This window comes from Canis lupus, chromosome 13, assembly GCF_048164855.1.
Source record: "Canis lupus baileyi chromosome 13, mCanLup2.hap1, whole genome shotgun sequence".
NCBI lineage: Eukaryota > Metazoa > Chordata > Mammalia > Carnivora > Canidae > Canis > Canis lupus.
Window position 1 is genome coordinate 7,095,328 of NC_132850.1, and position 25,655 is coordinate 7,120,982.

The 25,655-nt window shown below is 51.6% G+C and overlaps 1 long non-coding RNA gene across 1 annotated transcript; it reads right to left on the reverse strand.

The window, feature by feature from the left end:
• Nucleotides 1-281: 281 nt before the first annotated feature.
• LOC140602118 (uncharacterized) lies at nt 282-25,018 on the reverse strand. Its single transcript, XR_012005118.1, has 4 exons — nt 24,694-25,018; nt 24,375-24,526; nt 2,831-2,912; nt 282-1,378 (listed from the first exon to the last, which is right to left on the reverse strand). It is a non-coding gene; the product is annotated as an uncharacterized lncRNA (long non-coding RNA).
• Nucleotides 25,019-25,655: the final 637 nt, after the last annotated feature.

Genomic DNA, 25,655 nt, shown 5'->3' on the forward strand with positions numbered 1-25,655 from the left:
CACCTCCAGATTGACGACATTTGAAAGCGAGCTTCCCACAAAAGTCACTCTCCAGGATTAATATTTATTTCTTATGAAATTTAAATTTTTCAGTGTAATTAAATTTTTATTCGTCGTGAGTTATAGATAAAAATATTTATAACTTTCCCTTTCGCGCCACTGAGAACAAGTCTTGGATGGAACCAATTACCCAGGCCTCCTCCTGGTGACTGCTCCGGGGTCGGGGGTGGGGGGGCAGGGAGGGGGTCAGAGGGGCCCGTGGGGGCAGGAGCTGGCCTCCATCCCCCCAGGCAGCTGTGTCAGCTCGGCCTCCTGCATCCAAGCAGCAGAAGTGGGGCGTCCAGTGGCTCAGCAGTTGAGCGTCTGCCTTCAGCCCAGGGCATGACCCTGGAGTCCCGGGATCGAGTTCCCCATCGGGCTCCCTGCAGGGAGCCTGCTTCTCCCTCTGCCTGTGTCTCTGCCTGTCTCTCTCTGTCTCTCATGAATAAATAAAATCTTAAAAAAAAATAAATAAAAGCAGAGAGCTCAGACCTACCCCACCCCCACCCCTATTTCCTGGCAAATAGCTCAGGGGCAGTTGGGCTCAGGGCCCGAGAGAGAGGCCAGAAGGAGGCTGGGAGAAGAGAGAAAAAGGAGGCCTGAGGAGGAGCACGAGAGGAGGGGGAGCCCACAGGTGAGGACCCGCACCCTCCCAGCCGGCGCCGAACTCGGTGGAGGAGCCTGTCCAGGCAGCCCGTGTTGCCAGGAGATTGTGGCTCTTGGCTCCGAGGCCTCCAGTCATTTTGTGCCCAGAATCGTCGTGAGTGTTCTCGCAAGTGAGGAGCAGCAGCCGGACGGAGGGCGCATCTCCAGCAGAGACGGGGAGCAGCGTGGGGGGAGCCGGTCCGCAGCCCGACGGCCAGATTCCAGGCCCGCTCCTCGGTGACCATGCGCGAGGTGCTCAGCCTCCCTGAGCAGCTTCTCCACCCGGATCGTTCCAGACGATGCGTGAAACCCCGACAGAGAAGAGGATCCCAGGGAAGAGAGGATCCCGGCCCCCAGCTCGGCTGCCGCTCAGGTGCCACACCGGGGTGAGGCCCTCACCTCCTGGCCGATGAGCCCCACGCCCGCCAGGCCCGCTCGGCTCCCCCCACACCGAAGCCTCCGCCCTGGCTCTGCCTTGGCCCACGCACCCATGAGGGGACGGTCGCAGGGCCTGGGATCGACGCCCTCGCCAAAGCAGCGGGTGCACACGTTGAACCTTTCGGGCCAGGCCTTTTGCAAGGACCCTGGCCGATGCCAACACCATGAGCCTCCTCTGTAGAGGCAGGTGGAGCCGCCCCAGAAGCTGGTGCTGCACCCGCAGGAGGTCCCGCTCCTGCCACCAGGGCTGCCCCAGCTGAGGAGTAGAAAGTGGAAGGAAAGGAAGAAGAATCAGAGGAGCCTGATGTGGACGTGGGCTTTGGTCTTTTTGACCACACCTCTTTCATAACCTGTTCGATAAAAAGCTAAATTCTTTAAAAAATAATAATAAATAAATAAATATATATATATGTATATATATATATATACATATATATATATATTAGTAGAGGATCCTGAGCTGTCTATCCACAGACGGGGAGCTCACTACCTCACAAGGATAGTCAGCTCGTGTGGAAAATCCATCTTTTCACTAAAGCCGAATGCTCCACCCTTAAAAATGGAGCTGTCTGGACCCCCTTCGATTTCACAAGTGTTGGTCTGGAATACAATTCCCTCGGGCCCTGGAAGATCAGAGCCCACCCTCAAAACTACCCCACACCCGCCACACCGGCTACCAACACAGCCTCAGCCCTGCCCACAAAATCGCCGCCACGCTGGGAGGCCACCCGGGCTCCGCGGGGCCCTCAACGCCACAGCGTTACTGGTGGCCTGCTCTCAGCAGCCTCTCCCAGTAAGACACACCACCAGCAGGGCGACATTAACTGGGAAAGCCAACCAGGTCCTCGCCACCCCTCCCTGCCTCTCCTCCTGCGCGCCCCGGCCCCAAGGCCCAGAGGTCCAGGCCCGACCAGGGTCAGGACTCACTTCCCTAACCACCACCCCCTGCCCAGGCAGGGAGCAGGACCAGGGTCAGGACTCACTTCCCTAACCGCCCCCCACCCCCAGGCAGGGAGCAGGCTCCCTCTTCCTCCTCACCTCGCCCGGCGGCTGCTGCACTTTGCGCTCCCTAATTAGACCTGTCACCGGCCCTGAATCATTGTCAGGCCAGGCTGGGGAGGTCATTAAGCCAGAGATGGATAAGTGCTAAGCTGGCCCCGCTCTGGAGATTTACAAGGCTCAGGCTGGGGAGGATTTATAAGGTTTGTTAAATTTCTAATTGAGTTTAGAGTCTCAGTGACCAAACCACATGGATGAGAATTACAACAAGTGCACTTATTCCTCACACTGTGGGAAGACGGGGGCCTCCCTCTCTGTCCCCCTCTGCCTGGCTGCACGGGCCATGCGCCCCCGAAACACCGGCCCCAACCGAGCCACTTGGCCCAGCCCGCCCAGCTCCAGGCCCAACTGCAAAAAGCTGCAGGCCCGGCGTCTGCTTGCAGTTGGTTGATTGTCTGCATTTGTTGTTTGTTTGTTCTTTCTTTTTTTTTTTTTAAGATTTTATTTATTTATTTGAGAGAGAGAGAGCATGAGCGGGGTGAGGGGAAGAGGGAGAGGGAGACTCCCCGCCAAGCAGGGAGCCCAACGCAGGCCTCAATCCTAGAACTCCAGGATCGTGACCTGAGCTGAAGGCTGACGCTCAACCAACTGAGCCACCCAGGTGCCCCTGTTTGTTCTTTTTTTTTTTTTTAATAGTTAATGGACTCACTGGTTCAAAATTCAAAGAGTAGAAAGGACACCCAGAGTAAGTCTCTCTCCTGCTCCATAACCCAGCCACAAAGTTCTCCAATCTGGAAAAAAAAAAAAAAAAAAAAAAAAGCCGTATTAGCAGATTCTAGGAAATCCTGCAAAATCCACACACACAAGCAAATATGCGCGCACACACACACACACACACACATGCATATCGGTTTGTAAGTGTGTATACTCTCTTTCCCCTTTGATAAACAGGCTTATGTACCTTGCTTTTTTTTTCCCCTCACTACTAGATCTTAGGAATCCACAACGCTGATTGGTCAGCACCAAACAGGCCTGGGTTTGAATCTCAGCTTTGCCTCACGATGCACTGAAGCTGGCTCATCATACCTGTACCCAGGAGCCCATCACAAGCACCTCTTCCCAAGGTCAAGGTCGGGGATGTCACGGGAGTCTGTGCACCACAAAACGTGGCAAATGCCTCAAATTCAGGCTCGTCTGTTTTGTTACTTGAGTTGTCTGAGCCTCCGTGTGCTCATGTCGCAAGTAGGCCTAAGATAGTGTCATGGTGTGTCTATGAGGGTTCGATGGAGGGCACGTGGCATGTTAGGGACGCTGTTGGCGTTGGCCCACTCTAGGCAACCCCACAAGGAGGTGGGGGGTGGAGGCAGTGCTGGATGAGTTCAGGGCAGGGTGACGTGGATGGCAGCTTTGTCCCAGAGATCCTGGAGAATAGAAGTCAACCCAGTCTCGGCGACCCAATTCACTCGGTACCAGCACCACCTCTGTGGTGTGCCCATCCCCGTGCCAGGTGTGATGGAGGCAGAAATGAACAGAGTTTCAGGCCTGCCCACAAGGGGCTCCAGTCTAGCAAGACGGGGGACAGACATCTCAGTAGAAAACGTCCTCGTGCTATAGATGTAGGTGGGACAGGCAAAGTCTGTGGAGAGAAAAACCTGATTCCCCTGACTCCCCAGGTGGGGATGAGCATCAAAACCTGGCTAGGAACCCAGGTCAGAAAAGGCTGGGCCTGGATGACTGAGGTCCAGAGCCAGCCCCAGAAAGCAGAGCTCATTTCTTCTCAGCTCGAAGAAAGTCACCTGCTCAAGGTCACACGGCACGCAAGTGACTGAGCCAGGATTCTCATTCAGGTCTTGTTGGCCCAAAGTTCTCCTGCTGCATTGTCTGCTCTCCACGCGGCACCAGGTCGTCCTATAGGTAGGTGCTCACAGCTCTGGGAGGGATCTCAGGGACACCCAGTGCTCACATACACTGAGGGGGTGCCCCCTGCGGCCTCCTGACAAGCCTGACAAGCCTATTTGAGAACAGGGAACTCACATGCTCACATAGGGCCATCATCATGGTCAGAAACCCCATCCATACACTTAGCCTGAGCTTGGAACAGCAACGGCATGAGGCACCTGAGCCGTCCCTGGCTCCCCTCTCCAGAACACCAGGGCTTGCACCCCAGCCCCAGGTTTCACTGCTCCCCATCTTTCTCCTTCCACATCTTGGCTTTGGTTTGTAAATCAGATACGCCATGGCTTCCTGTCTCAGAAGTATGCTGCTCATGGGGAAGAGGATGAAGTTTTCAATTTTTTTAAGATCTATTTATTATGGGGCACCTGGGTGGCTCAGGGGTTGAACATCTGCCTTCAGCTCAGGCCACCATCCTGGGGTCCTGGGATCGAGTCTCACATCGGGCTTCTCTCAGGGAGCCTTCCTCTGCCTCTGCCTGTGTCTCTGCCTCTCTGTATGTGTGTCTCTCATGAATAAATAAATAAAATTCTTTTTAAAAGGTTTATTTATTATTATTGTTTATTTGAGAGAGAGAGTGTGTGTGTGTGCACACATGTGCATGAGCAGAGGGAGGGGCAGAGGCAGAGGGATAGCGAGAATCCTAGAGCAGACTCCCGCCGAGTGCAGGGCTCCATCCCGGCACCCTGAGATCATGACCTGAGCTGAAATCGAGAGTCAGCCACTTGACCAACTGAGTCAGCCAGGTGCCCGGGGGATGAAGGAGTAAGAAGCACAGAGAGGAATGAGCACGTGAGCCACAAAGCAGCCCAGAGCCAGGGACCTCCAGGGAAGGGTCAGTGTGACTCTGCACTCTTGTCTGGAGACCTGCGCAGTGACAGGCAACTCTCCATCCTCCTCACTCACACGTTCAATTACACCCATGGGTGCCTCCCACTGTGTGCCATGTGTGAGACGTGGCCCATCAGGGAACAAGGCAGGCAGCGTCCCTGCTCTAGTGGCAATTTCATTCTGACAGGGGAGATGGAGCATAAACCATAAACCAGGAAATTGGCTGATTTCAGATGGTGATAAGTGCTCTAGAAGAAATAAAACAAGCTGCTGAGATACAGGGGGCCAGGTGTGGTCAGGGAAGCTTTCTCTAAGGAGGTGACGTCTGGCCCGTCATCCAGATGACAGGAAGGAGCCAGCCATGGAAGGTCTGAAGGAAAGATATTCCAGGCAGAGGAAATAGCAGTGCAGAGGTTCAGAGGCTCTGTTGGCTAAAGGAGCTAACTCTCTGGAAAAGGAATGGCCCGAGGGGCCGGTGGACACACCCAAAACAGAAGGCGCAGTAGAACCAAGTATGTCACATGCTGACATGCGACTTCAAACCGATCTTCCTACTCTCCAGGTCTCAGTTTCCCCATCCATCTATGGGTCAGTAGCAAAAACATTCCCCCTTCTTGAGAAAGTGAAATGAGCCTGTGTACATGTGAGCCTCCCCACTCAGAAGGCAACTCCCCACTCCTCCCTCCTAGGGCCTCAGACTCTGTGGGACAATTCGCAGGCCAGGGGGTCTTCCATGACCTGAGGAGGGACAGTGAAGGGCTCAGCCCCAAAGGAAGTCAAAGAGCTGCAACAGGTTTGCCACGTTTCTAGCTTCTTTGAGGGACCCCACAGATAATAGGGTCACCCTCTGCTTGGTGATGTCAAAGGGTTCACTTGTACAAAGTCACAAGTTGATTTAGGGGCCCAGAACATACAAGAAGCCACTGAGCACCCTGCACAGTTCCCATCCTAGTGGGCCCACTTCTTCCCTTCCACAGGAAGACACAGGTGAATCACTTCATGGGGTCTGTCAATGGGTAGGGAGCCATGGGAAGGTGAGCAGTGAGGGCTGAGACCCCACACCTTGAGGCCAGCAGTCAGGGCTCCTCGAAACACCTTCCCATTCTGCATATGCATTTACACCACCTGCATGCAGAAGTCCTAACTGATAGGCAATCATAGCGACTTCTACCAGCCCGAAGAAGAGCTGGGGCACAGAGCCCAGGGTCTAGAATCTAAGCATCGTGTGCCCCCTGGTGGTGATCGTGATGATCCGAAGCCTGGAGCTATCAAGCCCTGGCTAGAGAATATCTGGCCCAACCCCCTCCAGTATGGTGGGGAACAGAACAGAACAGCCCAGGGCTCATCTGGCCCAGCGCACAGTAGGGAAGGATGAGCTGACATTCAGCCACTGCCCACTAGAAAAAGACATGCCTTATGGTGGGACGGGACTTGTCTACAGTCACACAGCAAGTAGATTGTACTTAATGTCCAAAAAGAGCACTCAATAATTCTTCATTCATTCATTCATTCATTCATTCATTCAAGTTGCTTCATTGAGCATCTACAGTATGTCAGGAACTGTCATAGGCATAGATAACCCAAGAGTGACCAAGACAAAGTCCCTGCCCTAGTGAAGCCTGCATTTTACTGAGGAAAAGGATCATAAGCACGTGAGCAAATAAATACACAGTGTTGGGTGAGGAGAAGCTTCACAAGGAAAAAGAAAGCATGGTAGGAAGAGAAGCAGCAGAGGTGCCCTCTTAGATCAGACAGCCAAGGGAGGGCCCTATGAGGAGGGGATATTTGAGCTGAGACCCAGTGAAGAGTAGACAGAGAAATGTCTAGGGGGAAAACACTCCAGGCAACGGCAAGAGAAAGTATTCCCTGAGGCAGGGGCATCCTTGGCATGTTCTGGCAACAGCATTTAATCTGCAACTCTGAATACAGCAAAATATCTTTCAAAACAAAGACAAAATAAAGACTATTTCAGACATTCACAAGCTCAAAGAATTCATCAACAACAGACCTTCACTATAATAAATGTTAAAGAAAGCTCTTCAGTTGGAAGAAAAATGATACCAGATAGATACAGGGACTCAAGGAATGAAAAACACCAGAAATGATAACCACACAGATAAATATATTAGTGTTATTATTATTTAAACTGTTTTTTAAATAATCAAGTACTTAAACAGAAACAACAATGTATATAGAGAGGTTTATAGCATATATAAGTAAAAAGTATGACAATAAGAAAATAATGGTTGGGAGACAGGAAATGGAAGTATCTTATTATAAAAGTCTTATACTATACCTGAAGTGGTACGATACCATTCATAGACTATTGTAAGTCACAGATACAAGCTATAAATCCTAAAATAATGACTAGGATAACAAAACTAAAAGTCATAGCTAATAAACCAACAACAGAGATAGATTGGAATCATAAAAAAAAAAAATGCCCAATCCAAAAGAAGACCAAACAATATGAAAAAGGAAACAAAGAATGGCTGGGACAAACATGAAACAAGTAACGAGATGATAGACTTAAGCCCAAGCATATCAATAATCGCATTAAATGTAAATGATCCAAACACCCCAATTAAAAGACAGAGACTGTCAGGTAGGAGAAAGAAGCAAGAATCAACTATGTGTCTCAAAAAAGACGTATTAAATATAAAAACACATATAGGTTAAAAGGCTGTACAGAAGTTATGCCACGCCGCAGTGGTTTAGTGCAGCCATCAGCCTGGGGTGTGATCCTGGGGACCCCGGATCGAGTCCCACATCAGGGCTCCTTGCATGGAGCCTGCTTCTCCCTCTGCCTGTGTCTCTGCCTCTCTCTCTGTGTGTGTGTCTCTCATGAATAAATAAATAAAATCTTTAAAAAAAAAAAAAAGAAGTTATGCCACGCTAACACTAAAGAAAAGAAAGCTGAAGTGGCTACAGTAATGTCAAAGTAGATACGCATTCAAAAACTATCACCAGGGACAAAGAAAATGATTTTATAGCGATAAAGAGATCAATTAATACAGAAGATATAATAATCGAAAATGGTGGGCATCTAAGAGCAGAGCTTCAAAATGGAGGACGCACAAACAGACCTGCAAGGATAAGTAGAAATATCCACAGCTATAGTTGAAGACGTCCACGCTCTTCTCTCAATTGTTGATAGAACAAGTAGACAGAAAATCACTTAGGATATAGATGTGAACAACACTCTAAAACAACTTGACCTAGTTGACATTTATAGAACGTTCTTCTCAACGACATCAGAATATACATGATTTTTAAGTACTCATGGAATATTTTAAAAGATAAAGCCATAAATCAAGTCTGAATAAATTTTAAAAGATTCAAGTCATGCAAAGAATGTTCTCTGATCATAATGGAACTACATTAGAAACGTATAACAGAAAGCTATGAGGACAATCACCAATACTTGGAAGCTAAAAACACACTTTTAATAACCTGTGGGTCAAAGAAGAAATCAAGGGAAATTACAAAGTATTTTGAATTGAATGAGAATGGAAACACAACACAAAGTAAAAACACAAAATTCAAGGTGCGCTACTATGACGATACTTAGGAGGGAATATATAGCATTAAATTAAACACTAATAGTAAAAAAAAAAAAAAAAAGGAAGGTCTCAAATGATTGACTTCAAATTCCGCCTTAAGAAACTGAAGGGGATCCCTGGGTGGCTCAGCGGTTTAGCACCTGCCTTTGGCCCAGGGCATGATCCTGGAGACCCGGGATCGAGTCCCACATCAGGCTCCCATGGAGCCTGCTTCTCCCTACTCCTGTGTCTCTGCCTCTCTCTCTCTCTCTCTCTCTCTCTCTCTCTCTCTCTCTATGTCTATCATAAATAAGTAAATGAATAAATCTTTAAAAAAATAAAAAGAAACTGAAGAAAGGGATGGGGTGGTAGGGGTCAAAAGATACAAACTTATAGCTATAAAATAAGTAAGTCCTGGAGATGTAACGTACAGTATGGTTAGAGTTAATAATACTGTATTGCATATTTGAAAGTTACTAAGAGTAAATCTTAAAAGTTCTCATCACAAGAAAAAATTTCTAACTATTTATAGTGAAAGATGTTAACTAGACTCATTGTGGTGACCATTTTGCAATACATACAGCTATCGAAGCATTATATTGTACATTTGAAACAAACGTAATGTTATACATGAATTCTGACTCAATTTGAAAAAGAAGAGGCAAAGAAAACTAGGATGGGAAAGGCAAATTGAGCCTGAAGTAAACAGAAGAAAGGAAATGATAAAAAAAAAAAAAAATTAGAGCAGAGGGATCCCTGGGTGGCACAGCGGTTTAGCCCCTGCCTTTGGCCCAGGGCGCAATCCTGGAGACCCGGGATCGAATCCCACGTCGGGCTCCCGGTGCATGGAGCCTGCTTCTCCCTCTGCCTGTGTCTCTGCCTCTCTCTCTCTCTCTCTGTGACTATCATAAATAAATAAAAAATAAATAAAAATAAAAATTTTTTTTAAATTAGAGCATAAATCAATGGAATCGAAAACAGAAAACTAAAAGAGAAAATCGCTGAAGCCAAAATGGTGATTCTTTGAAGAAAACAGTAAAATGGATAAACCTCTAGCTAGACCGGTAGGGAAAAAAGACAAAACAAACAAAACACAGATTACCAGTATCATGAATGAGAGAAATGACATCATTACAGATTCCACACATATTAAACGGAATAAGGAAATAATATGAACAGCTTTCTGCAAATGAATTTCACAACCTGGATCAAACGGACACATTCCTTGAGACCCAAACTACCCAATCCCACTCAAAAAGAAGCAGATAGCCTGAATAGCCCTGTATCTATTAAATATGTTGAATTTGTAGCTAAAAACCTTCCAAAAAAAAAAAAAAAAGGGGGGATCCCTGGGTGGCGCAGCGGTTTGGTGCCTGCCTTTGGCCCAGGGCGCGATCCTGGAGACCCGGGATCGAGTCCCACGTCGGGCTCCCGGTGCATGGAGCCTGCTTCTCCCTCTGCCTGTGTCTCTGCCTCTCTCTCTCTCTCTCTGTGACTATCATAAATAAATAAAAATTAAAAAAAAAAACTGCAGGACCAGATATTTCAGTGGAGAATTCTAACAAACGTTTAAGAACGCCATCCTGCCAATCCGGCAAAAACTCTTCCAGAAAATTAAAGAGGAAAGAATATTTTCCAACTCATTCTAAGAGGCCAGCATTATTCTGCTAACAAAGCCAGAGACATTATAAGAAAACTACAAACCAAGCTCCCTCACGAACGTGGAAATAAAATGCTAAACAAAACTGTTGCAGTTTGAATCTGACGATCTACCAAATGGCTTATGTATATAAAATGACCAAGGGAGGGTTATCCTGGGAATACAGAGTCAAACCCGTGTCATTTTGTCAGCTCAGCAGAAATCATTAATGCCTTGTGGCTGCTATAACAAATTACCAAAAAATAACAACAAAAACAAAAAAACAAAACAAAACAAAACAAAAAAACAAATTACCACGATCTTAGGGGCTTACTACAACACACGCTCACTCTCTTACGGTCTCGGAGGTCAGACGTCCAAAGGGGCTTCACTGAGGCTAAAATCAAGGTGACAGCAGGATTGCATTTCTCCTGGAGGCTCTGGGGGGAAAATGTGTCCCTGCCTTATTGGGCTTCTAGAAGCTTCCTGCATTTCTCAGGGTATGGCTTCCTCCTCCCTCATCCAGGTGGCCTAGCATGATGGGAGAGAAGGAGTCCCGGAGGTGGAGGGCCGTGGCTGTCCAGGTGTTCTTTTTTAGATGGAATCGCCTTTTGTTTCTTTGTTTAATGAGTATCCGTAAGGATGAACTGTCACTCGGTCCAGCCCCCTGCACCCAGAAAAGCACATACCCCAACCCCCCCAAAAGAGAAGAGTCGGATGTTCCTCTTCCTCATGGTGGGAGGTTGGGGAGAGCAGGAACTGCTAAAGGAAACAAGGCTCCGAAGAAGGGCCCCGAGGGCAGCGGCTCAGTGCAGTGTTTCTTTCAAGGAGAAGAGAGAGTGATCCACTGAGGCCCGAGAGGTGACCAGAGGTGACCGCTGAATCCACAATGGGGGCTCACTGGTGGGAGGCAAGGCTGACAGGTGGGTTGGAGAGAGAATGTGGGGAAGGAGGTGGTGATGGGGAGGACAGATGACACCTTCCCGATACTCTGCTGTGAAGTAGGACACACACACACACACACACACACACACGGAGCATCTTGGGGGGGGATTTTTTTTTTTTTTTTTACAAAGCTCCCATTTGGAGGGCCTGAGTAGAGCCCTGGGGCTTGGCCACATTTAATCCAAGAAACTTTGAGGATTTGTAAGAATGTTAAATGTGTGGGACCCCCTGGTAACTGCTTAGGGGCCACTGTCCCCTACCTCACCCCACCCGCAGCTTCAGCTCGCTTCCCACTAGGGTAGAACAGTAAGGTCCTAGTTTATAGGATTCCAAGGGCAATGGGACCCCCAAGGGGACAGCTGGTGCAGAGAAAAGAACTCAGGCTTCAGAGCCAAGAGGCGTGGGCTCCGGCGCCTGCTCTATTCTCACGGCAGGACCCTGGGCAAGTCCCTCCTGCCTCCACTTTCTCGCCTATACAATGGGGAGAATGAGCCCATCGTCCCCATATCTTCCTCTAGCCTGCTGCCATCCTATGTCCCGGTCTGGCCCCAGGGGTTGCCAGCTCTCCCCACCTCTGCCCTGATGGGACAGTGTCCCACCAAGCCCCTGCTGCACCCAGCTTGGGAGCAGAGTGGAACCCAGCAGAGGAGCAGGCTCCCGGTCCCCCTCAGTGTGGACGAGAGGCTGAGTGAGGACTCGGGAGGCTGGCCCTGTCTCCTCCCAGGCCTGCGACTTGGGCAGGCCACTCTACCTTTCTGCGTCTCCTTTTTGGAATCCATAAAGCCGGGCTACGAATGCTGTCCCCTCACAGAGTGAGGGTATAGATCCAAACCGTGAGTAAATTCCAAGTGCTTACAGCAGTGCCTGGCACTGCTGCCATGTAAATATTTGCTACCCTTTTTTTTTAAGATTTTATTTTATTTATTTGAGACAGAGAGGGAGAGAACATGAGTGGGGGGGGGCAGAGAGAGAGGGAGAAGTAGGCTCCCCCTGGAGCAGGGAGCCCAATGTAGGCTCGATCCCAGGACCCTGAGGTCATGACCTGAGCAGAAGGCAGACGCTTCACTGACTGAGCCACCCCGGCGCTCCAAGTCCTTGCCATTCTTATTATGACTCCTCTTTATCCAGCACACAGTCCAGCACACAGTAGGTCCAGGCCATGCTTGTTGACTCGATAGATAGACGGACGGATGAATTAATCAACCAAGCTCTAAGGTTCCTTAGTTTACTGATAACTGGTAACAATAGCTATGGATTTCGAGGACCCAGCAGGTGCGAGATGCTTCATAACACCTGCTCTCTCTGCATCCTCCCAAAACCCTCAGAAGCGGGTACCGTCACACCTGTTTCACAGATAAGGAAAGCATGGCTCTTCGAGGTTAACATCTCCAACCAAGAGCACACTCATTTTCTTCCTCCCCTTTAATTTTTCTTCATACCCGTGGTACAAAATCACTGAGGAAAAAATTTAAATAGAGCCAAAATAAAAACAATAAAGATAAAACCACCTGGGATTCCACACCCAGAAATTTCCATTAAGTTTTTGCTGACTATCTCATAGACTTTCTTCATGCATACATATATATGTATATATATTTTTTTTTAACAAAGATGCTTACATTATGCATACGCTGCACTATGATAGACTGTGGCTCTCTTTCTATGCCAGTAAATCTGTGCCACGGGCAGCAGCTAGCATTCTATTGTAGAGCCGGATCACAATTTATTTAACCAATTTGCTGTTGTGGGATATTTAGTCTGGTCCAATTCTTACCATTTAATGTGATGAATATCCTCCTTATCCTTACAACTTTCTGAACTTGTCCAATTATTTCCGTAGGATAAATTCCTAGAAGTGAAATTTCTGAGTCAAAGACAATACATTTATTTAGGGCTTTTCATCTACACATAACACCGAATTGTCTCCCAGAAACGCCATACTGAGTCGCACCCCCACGGGCAGGGAATGAGGGATGAGCCACGAGCAACGAAGACACGTAAAATCGGGCCAAAACGGTGCATTAGTCAGGAGAGGTTAAGCCGAGCTGCATAACAAATTAACCCCAAATCACAGTGGCATAAAACAACAAAGATTTATTTCGGGTCACGTTGCAGCCTCCACCTGGGTCAGTAGAACAAAGGTCTCTGCCTCGCACAGTGGACTCCAGGGGCCCAGGCTGACGAACAGAGACCCCGCCTGTAACTACCCCATGTGGAACACAGGACCTCTGGGGTTGGCCCAGAGAATTGGAAGAGTGAGCACTAAGGTTCTTTTTTTTTTTTTAAGATTTTATTTACTTATTAGAGAGAGAGAGTGAAAGAGAGCATGACTGAGCATGAGTGAACAGAGGGAGAGGGAGAGGGAGAAGCAGCATCCCCACTGAGCAGAGAGCCTCATGTGGGGTTTGGTCCCAGGACCCTGGAATCATGACCTGAGCCGAAGGCAGATGCTTAAACAATTGAGTCACCCAGGCACCCCGAGCACTCAGGTTCTTAAATGCCTCGGCTCGGAAGTGACACATGCCACCTCCACTCACAGCTTTGGCTAGAAGTGTCCCACAGCCTTGTCTAACCACATGGGAGCTGGAAAGTATGGTCCTCCATGCATCCGACCCTGACGGGCATCAACACTAACCAAGTCTGCTGCGAGTAGGAAGGGGTAAAAGTCACGGAAGGTTTCCTCCAGCAAGAGAAATCCGAATGGAACCCTGTAACTTCCACTGGGGTGTGGCTTTTCTGGAGGAAGAATTGTGTCTCAGGATAAGAAAGACAAAGGGGTGGGCCGGGCAAGCGAAGTGAGTGGTGGACCGGTGACGGGTCCCCTCTTACCTGCCGGCCAGCACACCCCCAGTGCTTGGGCTCCTCACCCAGAGCCACATGGACCCCAGGAAGCCCGGGGACCAAGTCTCTTCCTCCTGCAAAGTCTACAGGAGGCAGGGGGGCAGTGTCCGTGAAAAATTCTGCCCTTGGTCACCTGTTCTGCCAGCCCCTGACCTGTCAGGAGAGCAGCAGGAGGTCAGCCCACCCCCACCCCCAGGTCAGGGGCAAACAGGAAATCAGGAGACAAACAGGAGTGGGACTCTGGAGCGAGACCAGCTAAGCCACTTAGCATTTCTGTCACCTTGAGCAAGTTACTTCTCATCTCTGTGCCTCTATTTCCCTCTTTCTACCTGGGGATAAGTAAGAGTAGCTATTTCCAAGGGCTCTTATGAAGCTTAAGTCGGTCAATGTTTATTCTTTCACTTGACAACCGTGCGACAGACACCCTTAGAGACCCTGGGACGTGGAAGTGAATAAAACAAAGCCCCTTCCCTCAAGGAGCTTATATTATCTTACGGGCACAAGCAACAAATAAATAAACCAGCAACAAATGACAATAATAATTTTCAGGGGGTAATAAGTGCTTTGAAGGAAAACTAAGCAGGTTAAGGGGGAGAGGCAGTGATGGGAAAAGTGCTGTTGTAGCCAGATTTGGTACCTCTGTACGGTGACATTTGAGCAGAAATCTAAGTGAAAGAGTCATGTAGTTAAGGATGGGGGGACAAAAGGTCAGATGGGAGGAAAAGTAAGTGCAAAGGCCCTGGTGAAGCCTGCATTTCACTGAGGAAAAGGATCATAAGCTCATGAACAAATAAATATGCAGAGTGTCAGATGAGGAGAAGCTTCACAAGGAAAAGGAAGAGAAGCAGCAGAGGTGCCATCTCAGATCAGACAGCCAAGGGAGGGCCCCACGAGGCGGGGATAGTTGAGCCGAGACCCGGTGAAGAGCACAGAGAAATGTCTAGGGCAAAGCACCCCAGGCAACGGCAAGAGAAAGTATTCCCTGAGGCAGGGGCTTCCTTGGCATGTTCCAGCCACGGCTTTTAATCTGCGACTCTAAATGCAGCAAAAATATCTTTCAAAGACAAAAGGTGAAAAGGCCCGTATGGTTGGGGTAAGGGGACAGGAAGCAGGCCTGGCTCAAGATCTACTCACCGCACGGAGCTTCCTGTAAGCCACACAGCCCGAGTCACCTTCAGGCTCTTCACCTCTGCGGCCTCTATGCTCCCCCTGCCCCAGGCACGTCACTTAGTGCCCCACGGCCCACTGTCTGTCAGGAGCCTTCAGTCTGCGAGGAGAGGGACCCGGCTCCCGTCACCCCCAGACAGCCAGCCTGCAGCAGAGGGAAGGTTCAGAGGCATCTTTAGGGTATATTTGCGGGAAGAAGAGGAGAGGAGGGAGCACAGGCCGGGCCCAGCCTTCGGGAAGAGGAACTGACGTTTATTGAGCGTCCCCGCTAACCTGCCAGGCACTGTGCAAACCACCAGCCCTGCGGGGTGCAGGTGCAGTTATTCTCCTGGTTACACAGAGGAGGGAACAGAGAGGTTCATCTGTCTGAAATCACCCGGCTAGAGAGAGACAGAGAAAGGATTCAAGCTCGGGAAATGCAGTGGGAGTCTGGGCTTCTGGCGTTGCTCCAGAATGCCTCCTGAAAGGCAGACCTCTCCCTGCCCCTCGGGCGGCAGGTCGGCTCACTGGGGAGCCGCCTCGGGCTTGAGCTGGTCACCCCGGGGGATGCACCAGGAAGGGACTCAGCTGGTGGGTGAGGAGCATGCACGGGGAGGAGGGGACAAAGGGCTGTGGCACCCACCAGGCCCAGGGAGGCCACCGTGCTGGGGGCTGGGGGGTCCCTTCTCTATATTCAGCAGCAGAAAAGCTTGGCTTGCAGCTGTCTCATCACCACCTGTAGGCAGGAGGGCAGGTCAGAACACATATGGGCAGGGGGATGGGAGATGGGAGAGGGAGATGGGAGAGGGAAGAGGGGAGCTGGGAGATGGGAGAGGGAGACAGCAGAGGGGAGATGGGAGACGAAAGAGGGAGAGGGGAGACAGGCGATGGGAGATAAGAGAAGGGGAAGGGAGAAGCCACGGGCCAGGGGCTCACAGTCTCAGCTCCAGCAGCATCCCCAAGCCCCTTGTGCACCTGCCACCTTGCACAGACCCCGACCTGCACAGACTCTTACACAGGGTACACTGGGGCCTTGGGAGAGGAGCCCTGGGGTGTGATAGGGACCCAGAGACGTGGCTGATGGCCCTGGAGGCCCCCAACCAGGACAGACCAAATCCAAACAAGATACGGTCAAGGCTGTGGACCAGACCCAGTGGGGAAACTGCTGCAGATGAGGGTTCTGCTCTGGAAGCTTCTGAGATGGGGAGCTGGCCAGTGAAACAGCCACTTCCGCCATCTGGCTGGGAGTACAGAAGGGGCCCTCCCAACATCTAGATACCAGGACTCAGCAAAAAATCCCCAAGTGAAGCGAGCCAGCTGTCACCTCCCAGCTCAGGGCCAGGCCTAGGACTTTGGAGTTGACAGGAGAGGAGCAGAAAATAAAATCAGCAGTAATGGATGCTCCCCCAGAGTCCCCTGGGAGCCCCAGAAGAGAGGGAGGTTAACTCTGCAAAGCCGGGGCTGACTCTGGGGCAGATCCCAAAGAGCTGGCCTGTGAGGACTCAGAGACGTGATTATATCTTCTCCCAGGACCCCCCCACCCCCACCCCTTTGCTATTTCGAAACATCCCAGACATCAGGAAAGGCTCCGGGTCTCCAGGCACATGGATTGCAGAGCCCTTCCCCCACAGAACCGCACGCTCTCCCATGGGAACAGGTGGTGGGGAAGTCATCTTCAGGGACCGTCTAATAAAGCGACCCATGCTTAGGTCAGTGCATGTGGCCCTGGCGTGGAGATACGCGGAAGGCATCCTGACCCCATCTCCAGGGGAGAGAGAAAAGATGCCGCAAACAACAGTGCAGGCTGGCAGTGGCCTCATCTCTGTTGGCTGCAGCTGCCGGGTCCCAAGTGGGACCTCCAGTACAGGCCCGGCAGACATCCCAGCGCAAGGGGCTGCACAGTGGCCTCCAGAGATACGTCTGCCTGGGCCCTCAGATCACGGCCTCACTTGAAATCAGGGTCTTTGCAGATCTGCAAACAAGGGCCTTAACTACCTTAATTATGGTGATGAGATCATCCTGGACGAGCTGGACCCTAAGCCCAAGACAAGGACCCTTAGAAGAAACAGAAAAGGGAAAAGAGAGACACAGAGACAGCACATAGAGATGGGGTGGGGTCTGGGCGTCCGTGAGCCCCAGCCAAGGAGCCCGGGGCCGGGGGACGAGTGAGGGGCACAGAACAGGTTATACCTCAGACCCTCCAGAAGGATCCAACCCGGCCAACACCTTGGGACTTTTGGCCTCCAGAACTCATGAGAGACTAAATCTCTGTTGTCTGAGCTACGTGTAACAACAGACCTAAGAAATGAATACATTGGGACACCTGGGTGGCTCAGTGGTTGAGCGTCTGCCTTTGGTTCAGGTCATGACCCTGGGGTCCTGGGATCGAGTCCCACATCAGGGTCCCTGCATGCAGCCTGCTCCTCCCTCTGCCTGGGTCTCTGCCTCTCTCTCTCTCTGTGTCTCTCATGAATAAATAAATAAAATCTTTAAAAAATTAAAATTAAAAAAAATAATAATAATAAAAAGAAACGAATACATTCGGCGACCATTTCTGTTTTGCTACGTAACAGACTAGAAACACAATGGTTTCAAACAGCCACGATCCCTTATTTCCGTAATGGAAATACGGAAATAAAAAATAAAATAAAATAAAAATCCATTATTTCCGTGGGCTGGGGATGCAGACAGGAGTCAGGGGCTGGTTGTCCCGGTGTGGGTTCCGCAGGGGGGGTCACACGCTGGTCGCCCTCAGCGGACACGTGTCACCTGGGGCCGCGCGGGCGCTGGGCTTCCCCACAGCAGGGCGTCCTCAGGGCATGAGGCCTCCCCTGGGCGCCCGCTCCAAGACGGCGTGTGGAGCAACAGAACAGCTGTGGATCTCTTTAGATGTGGCCTCGGAAGTGACCCGGCGTCACTTTTGCTGTCGGGGGGCCGCCTACACTCAAAGGGAAAGAAAACACGCTCCAACTCCCAGAGGAAGGGGTGGCCAGGAATGTGCGGTGGGGCCCCTTCAGCACCCCCAGACACCGAGACCCTTGATGGGGCCACACTCTGAGCCTGCAGTGTTTGCTCGAAACCTGTCAGGGCTCCCGCCAGAAGTAGGTGCCCGTTCAAGGGGCCCCAGGAGAGGGTTTAATGATGGGGGTGTCTGCGGGGCCTCCAGAGGCCTCGTGAGGCCACCCTCACCTGGGAGCCAGGGGGGGTCGACAGCTGCCCCCTCCCTAGAGGTTCTGGCTCCCAGGTAGAGAGGAGGGTGGGGTGGCCGGGAGGGGAGGCGGGGGGAAGGAGTGCAGAGCATACCTGTGCCAACCCTCCTCTGCGCCCGGCACTTCCAGAACCTTGTGCCTCTTCCAGAGTTTTCCTGGACTGGAGACTGAGGCAGGGCAGGGGCTGGGCCGGGCCAGGCCGGGGGGGCTGGGGGGTTCCACCCAGGTATGAGGGGCTGGCAAAGCTGAGAGTGGGGAGAGGGGGGATGCTCCTGACCCTGACACCCAGAGGTGGCCGGGCCCCCTCCAGCCATGGGCCCCCACCCCTCCTCTCCGACGGGCCACTCATGACAGGTCACCCCCCCACCCAACTCCACGTCTGGCTCCCTCCCTCCCCTGGCGAGACCCCCCACCACCACCTTAATGAAGTTCCCCAGCTGACACCTCCTAATTCCCCAGTGATTAACTTCCAGTGGATTAGAACCAGGACAGCTATTTAATTAACACGCATGTCTGAGATTACTCAGGACTCATTAAGACTCCGTGATTGACTTGTCAACGTACAGGAATTCAATTACTTGCCTGGCACTGAACTCCTGGCCCGGGTGTGGGGGGCGGCGGGGGGCGGGGGCCCAGCCTGAGAACTCCGGTCTGAGGGAGGAAACAGGCCTGTCCCGGAAAAGTTCAAGCATGAGGGAGGAGACACACCTCGACCTCAGAGGAGCCCCGAGCTGAGCAGGTCACAACCCTCGTCCCCAGAGACCCCCAGACTGTGGGGGGAGATACAGCATCTGTCTTTGGGCGTCTCCACGTGCAAGAGGAGAAACAGATTTCGTACTCCCAAGGAGCTTTCTAGGGGAGAAGAGCTAACTCGTATCCCCAGGGGGCCCTGGCCTGGGGAAACACAGCTTCTCTCCTTGGGTACCCCCCTTCTAAGGGGGACAGTCAGGGGGGGCCTCGGTGGAAGGACACACCCATCATTGGAGGCCCCAGTTGAAGGAGGCGACACAGCCAAGGCCATGGGAAGTCCCGTCTGAGGACACGCGGTCCCTCCCCAGGAGAGCCCCTGGTCTTGGAAGGGAGACACGGCACAAGGCCAGCATCCCCGCTGGAAAGCCAGACTCCAGAAGGACTGAGCAGCCATGTGGTGCAGGAGGGGGTGTCTGGAATGGTGTCCTCTCTGAGGGGACCAGGGAGTGGGCCTCAGCGTGGGTGGGGAAGGGATGGGCAGTGTAGGGGAGCAGACAGACAGGGTGGGTCCCAGACTCCCTTCCCCAGGCCTGGCTGTCCCATCCACCCACCGGAAGCCTCAAGGGAAGGACCGAGGTTATTCCCCTCTACAGCCCCAGCCCACCCAGTGGCTACCTGACCTGCGTCGTGGAGAAGGACCAAGGGAACAGGAGTCAAGGTCCCCGCAGAACTCTGCAGCACATTTTTCAGCTGAGAGATAACAACAGAGTTAACACCGGCACCAGGTAGGGCAAGAGGGCTGCGGTGGAAGCCAGGGGATGGGCAGGCTCAGGTGAGTCACTGCCCCTCTCTGAGCCCCTTTCCTAACCTTGAAATAGGGCCGGGAAGAGCACCCCCCTTCTAAGGTTCTTTGGGGGGGAATAAATGACATCGGGTGTGTGATGTAACCAGGCCTGGCAGGTGGAAAGGGCTCACCGCGTTCGCAGTCTTCCATCACAGTCATTTAACCTTCTGGAAAAAAAAAAGAGGAGTCACCAGGAGCCAACAATGGTTCACGTGAATAACAGCGTTTTTGCAACGAGGAGTCAAAGGGCACTAACGACGCTTTAGAATCACAGTCGGTGCTCTCCTGAGAGCCACCTCGGTTTCTGCAAAATGTGAGCTGGGGTGTTGACTGAGGCCCTGCTGAGCGTCAATTAAGTGGCGCAGAGGCCGTGTCACTAGAGAGGGTCACCGCGAACACATCCGCAAATGACAAGATGCCAGAAAACGGGGAGGGCCCATGAAAGAATGAGAAGTGACCCCGAGCGTCCAAAACAGCGCATTCAGGCCTAGAAGACAAAGGGCACCAGGAGGAGGTGAAAGAGCTGCTCTTCGAAAACCAACAAGAAGACCGTTGCACCTACATATGCTGTTTAGCAACCAAAGCAGTGAATAAAAATGGGGTGTGGGGAGGAAAACCCGCATGTGTGTCCTCGAGTGGCTTAAAACTATCCCGTAAAATCCCGTAAAACAGCCTTTATAATATCTTACAAGATCTTAAAATAACCTCATATATCTTAATAAATCTCTGGAAATATCCATAAGAAACTAATAACTTTTTTTAGTCCGTGGAGCGAACTAAAGGCTGTAAGACAGGGGTGTGGGAGGGAAATTTTCCCGTGAATAATACCCTTTTAGGATTTTTAATTTTGAACCTTGTGAACGTATTGCCTATTCAAAAATTAAATTAAAGAATGTTAACACTGGTTATCTCCAGTTGCTGGGGGTGACAGGTGGTTCTACTTCCTTTGTATTTTCTGACTTTTCTTAATAACCACATGTTACGTTTTTAAGTCAAGAAAAACAATAGCTTCTTTAAAAGTCCGCCTCACTTGCATAGGCTGAGGGCCTGGCTGGGCCGCAACTCATGTGACGAGGGAGGTCCTAGAAGCTTGTGGTTCCAAGGAAGCCATTTAGAAATGGGACCAGAAAAAAAAATTTTTTTTAATTAAAAAAATAAAAATACAAGAAATGGGACCAGGGTTCCTGCGTGGCCAGAGAGGGCGGGAGGAGGAAGCATGGACAGAGGCATGCTGCCGCTCAGGGAGACCGCCAGAAAGAACTTTCTATCAAGGTTGCCCTGAAAGGAAATGAGCTCCCCGTCCCGGGAGGTGTGAAAAACACAAAACAACAACCTGGTAAGCTTGTCAGGGGGTTACGGAGAGAATTCCTGCTCAGCAAAGGACTTGGAGAGCCCAGGAGCTCTGGGGTCCAAGGTTGGATCTGGGGGGGTAGAGTTTTCTAAGCCCAAGGGTGCTAAGCAGGAAGCCCTGTGCCCTCAGTCCCTGGCTGCCCGGGCCGACCACCATCATAGGTGTGGTCCCACCTGTAAGGCAACAAATGTAAAAACTGCTAATGACACCTAATCATAAATGATCATAAAAACCGGTTTATCGACCACGGATGGGGTTCCAGGCACCACGCTCCACGCTTCCATGGATTAACCGATTTAATTTTTACAACAGCGACCAGGTAGGTAGGGTCATCATGCCCACTTTACAGATGCGGACACGAGAGCGGGGCCAGGGCAAGGTGTTCTGGACAGAGACTTTTTCTCTCCCAGTGTTATGAGCTGAATTGTGTCCCGTCCCCCAGATTATATATTGAAGTCCAGCCCCCCCCCCAAATCTTCAGCAGGTGGCTCTGTTTGGAGATGAGGTCTTTATGGATTTATTTTTGAGTAGGCTTGATGCCCAGCATGGAAGGGGACCCACAGGGTCTCTAAAGAGGTCAAGGAAGACGGGCACCTGGGTGGCTCAGCAGTTGGGTGTCTGCCTTTGGCTCAGGTCTTGATCCCATTGTCCCAGGATCGAGCCCCACATCAAGCTCCCTGCATGGAGCCTGCTTCTCCCTCTGCCTATGTCTCTGCCTCTCTCTCTGTCTCTCCTTAATAAATAAAATCTTTAAAAAAGGGGGTCAAGGAAGGTAAAATGAGGTCTTTAGGGTGGGCCCCGACCCAGTATGGCCCTAGTATTCTCATGGGAACAGATTAGGACACAGACACACAGGGAGGAAGACCAACCAGGAAGGTACAGGGAGAGCACGGCCACCAACAACCCAGACAAGAAAAGCCTCAGAAGACACCAGCCCTGGGCAGCCCGGGTGGCTCAGCGGTTTGGTGCCGCCTTCAGCCCAGGGTGTGATCCTGGAGACCAGGGATCAAGTCCCACGTCGGGCTCCCTGCATGGAGCCTGCTTCTCCCTCTGCCTGTGTCTCTGTGTGTGTGTCTCTCTCTCTGTCGCTCATGAATAAATAAAGTAAAAAATATATATAAAAAAGTTAAAAAAAAAAGAAGACACCAGCCCTGTTCACACCTCTGTCTCAGACTTGCGGCTTCCAGACCGTGAGCGAAGAAATGCCTGTCGTTGAAGCGCCCAGGCTGTGCTGCTGTGTTACGACACCCTTAGCAAATTAACACACCGGTGGGCTACGTGTGGCTGTGCAGGGAAGAGCGTGTCCTCCAGCCTCTGTCACTAGTAGTAGCAGGAGTACTGCTGGGCAGACGTGCAGGAGTGTGGGATGCAGCAGGGCGATGCCAGGCTGGTGGGCTGGGGCGCATGCACCTGTGCAGACTATGCAGGTGAGCTCGCACTGACTTGGTTGTACATGCGTGAGCGTAGGTGTGAAGCCACAGTGTGGCCATGTGGGCAGCTGGGGGGTGGGGGGTTGTGTGTACACAGACGCGTGTTCATTCAGCCGGGCCTGGAAACGCGCTCAAGGGAAGGCGCTGTGCTGGGTGCACACGGTCCCCTAGGAAGGCGTCTTGGTTGGTGACACACTTCTGAGCCACTCTTGGGTCTAATGCCAACCCCGGCGGGTAGCAGGACCAGGCGTTTACCCCCACGCATAGTAAGCACTGGTTCAACACTTAGGATGATTATCATTATCATTTTTATTACAATTTTGCAGATGAGGAGGGGCCCCTCGGTGGCCCCGGCGGTTAAGTGTCTGCTTTTGACTCAGGTCATGATCCCAGGGTCCTGGGATCGAGTCCCACATCGAGCTCCCTGCTGATCCCTCTCCCTCTGCTCTTTCTCAAATAAAAATCTGTTTTAAAAAAAAAAATTGGGGGGGTGACACCTGTACTTCAAAGAGTACTTCAATCAGTTAAGCGTCTGCGTTCGGCTCACATCATGATCCCGGGGTCCTGGGATGGAGCCCCCACGTCAGGCTCTCTGCTCAGGGCCTGCTTCTCCATCTCCCTCTGCCTGCTGTTTTGCCTACCTGTGCGTGCGCTCACGCTCTCTCTATGTCAAATAACTAAATAAAATCTTTAAATTTTTTTCTTTTTAATTTTACTGACGAGGAAACAGGAAAAACAGCCCTGCTCTATACCACATGTAACACGTACACGGTAGAAAGAGAAACAACTCACGGAGCTGAATTCCCCTGCTACGCTTTCTCTCCCTACATTCCACCTTTCACACAAACTGACGTGCGCAGGTGTCCATCACCCACACACGTACTCAGTGTCCGTGACATATACAGTCAGGGGCGTCCAGCACACACACACACACACACACACACACACACACACACACAGGCAAGCAGACACCTAATGGTAACATGATAACAGCCCCTATTTTGCCTGGCAATGGACTTAGCACCTCACATGCATGACCTCACTTCATACTGACACCCACCCTGTAAAGCAGGTGCCGTTCTTCTCTTACAGAAAAGGAAACTGAGGCACAGAGTCACTAAGTGACCTCTGCTCGGTCACTGCTGTTGAGCAGAAGAGCCAAACCCGAGCTTTTGACCCACCTGCCCTGTGACTCCCAGCACGCACCTCCCTTCCGTCTTTCTTTCGCTCCGCGCAGGTATATAATCATCCTTCGTGCCACGGTCTAATATTAAAATGAAATTAGCAGCGACCCAGGCGTGGGTAGACGCTTTGAAACTTGGCTCCCTCCCCCATTCTCTTCCCAGGGAAAGCCAGAGGGGTTTTACACGATCACACATCTCTGAATAATGGCTTTTCCCTTTGTTCTTTTTCTTCCTGATGGAACTGGCCAGAACGCGCACCTGGGTGAGCCGCGGTCCGACGGCAGCCGCCTGTAAACAAGTGTTCGGGTGCGAAAGGTGCAAATGTCCTTTCCCGTCCTGTCTGGTCTGCGGTCTAGAACCCCAGAATTTTCAAGTTCGGCAGAGGGCACCAGGGGACTCAACTGGTGGCCTATTTGGAAGATTAAAGGTGGGGCAAAGAGCCTCCAGGACGAAGAGCAAAAGTCACAGCCGCAAATCTCTCCTCCTCCCAAGGTCCAGGTGTCATATGGAGATGGAGACGAAATTGGTAGAAGGAGATTCAGAAGTTATTGTCCCCTTAGGGCTTTCATATAAAGGCTAAGAGGAAATTTTTCTCTCAGACTCAAGACTCCAAGACCTCACTGACCCTCATCCCGTGGAACACACTACCTGTCGATAAAACTTCCAGAACAGGGGCACCCCGAGGGCTCAGCGGTGGAGCGTCTGCCTTCAGCTCAGGTCCTGGATTGCGTCATACATCGGGCTCCATACGGGGAGCCTGCTTCTCCCTCTGCCTGTGTCTCTCGTGAATAAATGAAAATCTTAAAAAAAAAATAAAAAAAAAAATTTAAAAAAAAACTTCCAGAACATTCCGCCAGCCAAGCAAACTTGGGTCTTAATTTTTGTCCTGCTGTGCACGGTGCTAGAAGCCACAGCTCTGGAAGGACGGATCCTGATATTAAAACACGGGTGTGGGAGCAATACTTACGGAGCCGCTAGTGCGTGCCAGGAGCTGAGGATGCCGCTGGAAGAAGCCAGGGTCCAGGCCCTCATGAGGTGCGTGGTGGTGTCAGCTCTGAACAGGGGCCGTCCCAGTGCCCAGGGACAGGCTATGGCCTGCTCAGGAGCGGGGAACAGCTCTGACCTAGGCCACTGCCCTCCTGGACCTGCTGTGGGAGAGGCAGGGCAGACGGCAAGTCCTTCCGCACAGTCCTGACACGTGGCCTAGAATTCCCCAGGCACAGATGCAGGAAGTTCCCAGAAAGGGACCCCAGGGATGTCCTGACCCAAGACCGAGAGGGCCCAGACTGGGGGCAAGGAGCAGCCTCCCTACCATGCACCTGCCCTGCCCCACCCCACTCCACCCTACCCAACCCCCCCTTTTTTAAGATTTTATTTATTTATTCACAAGAGACACACAGAGAGAGGCAGAGACACAGGCAGAGGGAGAAGCAGGCTCCCTGCAGGGAGCCCGACGTGGGACTCGATCCCGGGACTCCGGGGTCACACCCTGAGCTGGAGGCAGGCACTAAACCATTGGGCCACCCCCAGCGCCCCCCACCCTCCCTCTTCTTTTGCCACCACTTCTCCCTCCCTCCTTCCCGTTCCTTCTCTCCCGGGCACGTGCACCCTCTGCCTCTCCGGGCACAGGGCCACCCCCACAAAGAGGTGAAGCCGAGAAAGCCACGTGTCCCCCTGGAAGCCCTCAGGCCCAGAGGTGACCACGACGCTCGCTGCCGAGCACGAGACCACGACCCCCAGGGGGCCACCCCCCATGCTCCCCAGCGAGGCGCCTGCAGCAGCACCACAGTTTCTGGAAGCTGCGACTCCCTGAGGGACGAGGGACAGGGCGTGAGGGCCACGGCCCTGCGGCTGCAGCTGCAAGTCCACACAGGTTCAAACCCGGTCTCCGCACAGGGCCCACACGGACTCCCCGGTGCTCTGCCGGCA